A 6,802-nucleotide genomic window follows, 5' to 3' on the forward strand; every position below is an offset into this window, starting at 1 on the left:
TGATATTACAAAACTATAATGGGGCACGGTGTCTATGTTCCTGCAGACACTCTGCACTGGTGTGTGCCTTGTTATGCGGGGATGGGTGGGCTCTTCATTGGGCAAGGGCCACAGAATTGTTAGCAAGGTCGGAGAGTCAAAAGGCAGAAATTACTGGTTTCAGCATTAACGCACACAAAAAAAAGGAAGGCAGCCTCCAGCATCGTTAACTTTGTTGGCATTGCAGTCATTACGATGTGCTTTTCTTACTGTTTTCTTTCTGTGAGATGCAAAGTTTACATTATAGAGCTGCTTAAGAAGAAAGAAAAATCTTTTTCACATGTTGGAATTTTTGCTGTATGTGAAAATTAAAAAGAAAAGTTTTGTTAAGAAATGTTTGTCTAAGTCTTCAGAAAGACTTCATCAGCTTCTCTCCATCTCCATATCAGTTATGTTGAAATAAGTGAAAGAGAGGAAGAGAGAGAGAAATAGCAACTTTAAAATGCTTGTAGTATAAGTGTTGTCCTTTTCAGATGGTGGGATTGGTGTGGTCAGTACTTCGAACTGAGTGAAACACTTATGTCTACTAGGACAGCTGGAGACAGGCAAAGTGCCTACAGTTCTTCAACTACATCAGCACAGGACTGTGTATTTTTTCAGGGCCTGTCTAGTTACAGATGGCCTCACCAGGTAAGTTTATATGATGAATATGGCTTGGACAGGTTTTTTTTTAAAGAAGAAAAATCAGAACATGCTCTTGTTTATAAAGAATGGTGTTCTCTTCAGAAATACTTGTTTTTAGTAAACATTTAGTGATGCTTCTCTATGTTGTGATGTTTGTTTTCTTTCCCTGACATCCCCTGCCAGCACAACCTGCATACACATCTGATCCTCTCACATCTTCACGTAAATGCTTGTGGGACTTTCAGATGTAAATTATTTAGGGAAAACTACAACAAAGGATATGAAAGAGCTACATAGCAGTAAGAAGAACCTCGCCATCAAAATCAGAAACCAAGAGCCTCACTTCTAGACCCCTTGAGCACAGGGAAGCATCCCCAAATCTTCTCATTTAAAAAAATATTAGGGGGAGCCTATCTTTGCTAAGGGGCTAATTGCTACCTGGCTACCAGGTGCCACCTGGTTGGACCTGGCTATGTAACATGGTGGGAACTGATCCAAGTGAGATCAGATGGAGGGCAGCCTTCGTGCTCACTGACATTTTGTGGTAGGAAAGGTCCCTTCTCCCATCCAGGAGAAGTAGAGAATGGTTCATAAATGAAGTCAAAGGTTATTTTTTGTAAATGTTCATCTGTATGTCTATAAGGCATATATGTCTATAAGGATGCTGCCCTAATATCAAAATGATTAGCCCTATGACTGGCATTCACAGTATTTCAAGTGCAAGAGAGTGTTGGCTTAATCAGAGGTTTTCATCAATCTGCAGGGCACTCTCGAGCTTGACCTCCTAAATCCATGGAGCCAGCAGAGCCGCCTGCCTGGGCCACGTTGCCACAGATGTGGAGTGTCACTTCCTCTGGCCCCAGCAGTCACATCAGTGCATTGATTGAGGTATGTTCTTCCTGGACCTGGCTTCTGTATGCAGCAATCCTCCCAGCTGCTTCAAAATAACACTGCCTTAGCACCTGTTGGTCCTGTGTGTTGCTCTGACTTAGGGCACTTGGATGAAAATATATGTCTTTGCCCCCTCAAGGGTCAATGCTCCTTGCAGCTGCAGCCCCTCGCCACTCAGTTCTGTCTGCACTTTTGATTTGTGAGTCAGAAGGCTTGTATATGAAACAGAGGCATCAGTATGTGTTAAAACTGTTTCACGCCTCCTCTGCGAGTTGCTTGCCACAGATACTCCCTGTCGGATCTCACCACAGCTGTTAGCAGTGCTAAATCATGTAGCAAAACCCAGCAAGGCTGGTGGCAGCAGCAGTGGTGGCTTCTTGGAAGTCAATGCCTCAGTTCAGGCAGGGTGTGTAGCAGAAGGACTGCAAGCCCTGGGGTCTGACAAACACTTGGGCTCAGTGTCAGCAGGGCTGCTAAGGAGGATGAGGTGCAGAGCCAGCACACACCCAAGCCTGGAGCAGCTGCTGCCTCCATGCTAGGGGATTGATGCTGTGCCTCCTGTTGGGCGAGGAACGTCACTTTTAAGGGGCTGCTGTCATGGTAATGGCAAGTTTATACAGGATTTCAGAGGGCGATGGCACTGGGCTTCCTCCATGTCAATGCCAGTTAATTTTCATGAGTGCAAATATTTTGCAGTCAGACTGGGCAGAGGGGAAAGTTTCCATTCTGGCTGCAATCGGCTTCTTGCTGAACACCTTCATAGAGCTGTTCAGGAGACTTGATTTCTGAAAGACCTTTATGCCTTTTATTCTCTCTCTGTTCTTCACTCTTTCCGAGTCAGAATGTGTATTCCATTATGAAATATTCTCTACAGAAAGGCAGTGGGGCCGTGTGCTCCACCCTGCAGCCTGGAAATGCCTGAAACACAGGCAAATCACTGCTACTTCAGAGCGAGGTGACCAGAATCAACAGACCTTGAGATACAAGATTGTGGAAAGGGGAAAGACTTTGTATCAGTTCATAGCCACTGCTGACTTCTGTGTTTTGAGCAGATTTTCATCAGTTGATAAGTGTTTAAACACAGAGCTATCTGATTAAACTGCTGTTATGAAGTCTGGGCTTTAACACTATAATTACTGTTGCAGTCAGAGTGTTCCTGAATTTCCTTCTGTTACTTTTTTTATCACCTACAGAAAGCGGCAAAGAAATTTCTCTGAAACTGTGTGTGCGATAGCTGTTATAGGAGGATAACTTTACGGACGGTTGGTAACTAGAACACATTTTCTGTTTTGTAAAAAATATTTATTTTCTAAAAAAATGTCATATAGTGACTTGTGATTCTGTGACCTGGGGATGTTTTTCTAAAGAAAAGGACGTGGGAGGGAAAAAGAGAAACTAACTGTACCACAATAATTAAGGGAGAGTGTGAGAGCAATGTGAAGACTGTTGATTCCAGTTACCTCCAAATAGAGTTACAAGCAGATCAAAGAACAAATTTATATGCACATGATGCACAAATGCATTAGTCACATTAGGGTTTAATGAAATGTTTGTGAAATAGCAGCTTTATAGCACTACCCCTTCAAGAGTAATTCACTAAGGTAGAGCTGATGGCACATTCTTGTTTTCCTTTGCCCAGTGTATAAGCTGTGCAGGAAGGGCAATGAAGATAGGATGACCATTATTGCTTTAGGATTAGCTACCAGTTGGAGGGAGATGTTAGAAGTTCTGTGGTATTAGTGCTTTGCCACATGCTACTTTACCTGCAGTAAACCTATAGAGGCCATTAAAATCAACTGTAGAGCCTTCGCTGAGCTCACAATTTCAGACTGTTCTTGGTAGGAACAGTGAAAGGAATGAGGGTTGACCAGGGCATTTGGTTCATGAGAAGGATGCTGCCAAACAGTTACTGTTTAATCTCCTAAATGCAAAGCAAAGCAAAGCACTGCCCCTTCTGCCCCACTTTGGACATTTATTCATGTTGTTTGTCTTCCTTAAATGAGCTGTGACAGGAATCTGTGATTCTCCAAGGACAAACACTGCACATTCTGGTACAGCATGAAAGGGCATAATGGAAATAGAGAACATGCTGTACTCCCATCCCAGCTCTGTCAAGGTTTACCAGCTCCCCTGAAGTCATTCGGGGAGCCAGGGAGTCAAGCACTACACTGCCACTGGAGAGGAGACCAATGCAGAAACTCAATCAGCCAGCCTGGTCAGTCTTGATGGGCAGCCAATGGGTAGAGCTGCACTGAGGAAGAGCAGGATCTTGTTGCTCCTCGGTTTGGCTGTGACCATGTATAATCCTCACAGGAAGGGCAGGGTGATGGTGAGGTGCTGTCATGGGACCAGACAGATTTGGCATATGAATGGATCAGGTGCCTAAATATCATTGTGATGCATATTTGGATTTAACAGGAGGCATGCTTTGTTGCTCTGAAAATAATTCTGGCAGCTCTGAACATCTTGTCATTGTTTTTTCTGTATGCCATATTCTGAGCTCAGGAAGGTGGCATTATATCTTTTATCTAGTATTGCATAAGAAATACAAGAAAAATGATATCTTCTGCTGCTGAGGGAATGGGAAGAGCCTGCTTTACTTCTTCTTGGTAGCTGGGGTGGGTGCATTGATTCTGCCTTTTCTGATGACTATAAACTTAGAAATGAAAGAAAATGAGTTTTCCACAGAAATAGTGTATAAAGGCACTATACATATATCATTAGTGTCATATACTTGCCAGGCTCTTATATCAACTCTGCAAAGTAAGCTGCAATGGCCTGAATGCTGACAAAATGCCTGCTCCTCGCTGCTTTGGTTATTTACAGAATTCAAAATTAAGGCCATATTTGAACAACATCCTGTATCAAAGGTGCAAACAACAAAAGTAATTGGATGAGCCTATGTTTGCTACATATAAATAAAGTTTCTGCCATGACAGATCATTCTTTGACAGCAATAACTCTCTAGGCATAGAAATATTGACTGTTGGAGGCATGATTACTACTGAATTATCTCTTGCCGACGTGTAATAATGCAGAGAACGTACACAGTGCCCATTGTTTGCCACTGACTGGAAAAGTAATTCATGCTGTAGGTTACCTTTGTGGTTTTCAACAGTGAAGGCTGGACTTTAATAAGAGCTTTATGTATTCATTAAAGAATAAATCCAGCCCAGCCAAAAAAGGGTGTTGGATATGTCAGCCTCTGCACTGTTACGTGCCAATTTAGCCAATATCATGTAGTGCAATCTCTCTGCAGCATGAGAGAATGAAAGAATTTAGAGCAGGTTCCTTCTCAGAGTCTTTTAGAGAATCTCAAGAAAACATAGCTCCAAATCTCTGCAATTCAGCAAAAAGGAAGAAGTATTTTTATGTTTATGTGTGGTTCATTATTTTGATGATTTTTTACTTCTATGTAAAAGTGCTGAATTACACTTGAATTCATTAGTTTATTTCCTTTTCTAGACAATATTTTTTGCAGAAAAAAAAGGTGTGTGGTAGAAGTCTGTGCAGTATGCTTCAGTATTTAAAGCTGGGAACAAAAATTTGTCATTTTAGAAAATCTGAGAAAGAATATATATGAAATCTAGCATATGGAATGTCTTCGTGCCATCTCCCTTCGCTTGGAAAGCTCTAACAGTAACAGAGAACCTAGTATCTCTGGGGACTGTAAGCAAGCCTTTATGCAACGATGAAGGCTTTTTGGATAAGGACAACCCATCCAAGATCAAAAAACAGCCCACTCCCAGTTGGATTAAGAGACTTCGGCAGTTGCTATATTTTAAATTGTTCCCCTTGTATGTAAAGAAAACCCTCACGTCTAGTGAGCTTGCAATGTTTATATGATCTTAAGTAAGATATTAGCATCATGTTATTTGACAGTCATCATAATCACAAGGAGAACATCACCTTGGGCCTACTGACTAAATTTAAATGCAAATGCCTCGGTGTGTGTTTGATCCAGTAAGATTTTTAGGATGTAGAGTACCTACTGCCAGATGTCTAACCTGGCCAAACTGGTCTTTTACTACACTTTTACCTTGCCAATCATAATGTTATAACTGGCTACTCATCCTTTCGTATCTGAAAGGTACATCCAAATGGACCTCCCAATTTTCATTTTATTTTTCTTCTCATAGCTAAAGCCAGAACTCAGCAGAGAGCACAAGTATTATTTTCTTGGTCCCCACTTATTTTGGGGAAGGCAAAAAATGAGAGGGTTCTGGGGAAGGTGAGGCATGAGAGGACTCCCTTTATGATGATGAAGGTTCTTGCCAGCACTGCTAGCATTGTTCTTACAGCAGAGAGAGCTCTGCCCAAAAACATTCCCTAAGGCATTCCCTGAAAACCTGTTCTGGAGCAGAGAACTACATAAATGGAACAACAATTTACATGTCATTTTCCCCAGTTCTTTTATTCTAACTTTCCATTTGTTTACTACTATTGTGTCTCTTACAAAAAGCCCAATTTTAGTACTAATGGTAGAAAACCTTCCCTGTTTGGATAGTATTACAAACTATTAGATGAGGGCACATGTATTAGATGAGGGTGCTTTTATCAGAGGAAACATCACCAGCTGAAAAATGTCCTTGATGATATACTATCAAATCTGTCCTTCAGGAAGCAGGGAGATGTTGTCCTTGCTTGTTATCATTCTGTTTTTCATGTAAGGCTCAGCCTGTTGGTTGGAGTAAATAAGGGTACACCAAGATCGCTGCTGAAGGTTACTACAAGATTGAATAGCAGGTAGCTCATGTTTTTGGTGTACAAAGTTTCAGTTCCTTAATAGAGTGCCAAGACTTTTCACTTAAGCTTAGGTGCTTCTCCGGTACTTGGATACAGTGTGTGTTTCCCTAGGAAAGATTTCTTAAGTATCTTTATGCTTTGATTGTAAATTCTGCACACTGAATAAAGTCTGTTGCCCAGGAGTTTCAAGTAAAAACTGTAAAATTACAAAAAAAAATACTTGATCCTTTTTATAGAAAAGCTTTTTCGTCCATTGAAATAATTTGTTAAAAGATCAATTTCAGCTAGGAGACCTCCAGAAATTAGGGCACTGAGCTGTAGACTTTACATGCATTTTTTTCATTCATTACCATCAGGGGAAAATAATACAATCTATGCTTTACTCTCTTTCCATGGATCGTAAGCTCAAGCAGAAGGGCCATCTCTTGCTTTGTTGCATTAAGAATGTCACCATTCATGTGCAGCCTGAACCTTGCATTGATGTTTGAATTCTTATGGCTTT

Source organism: Cyrtonyx montezumae, unplaced genomic scaffold (genome assembly GCF_038088225.1).
Source record: "Cyrtonyx montezumae isolate F1298 unplaced genomic scaffold, pur_monq_1.0 scaffold_8, whole genome shotgun sequence".
Lineage (NCBI taxonomy): Eukaryota > Metazoa > Chordata > Aves > Galliformes > Odontophoridae > Cyrtonyx > Cyrtonyx montezumae.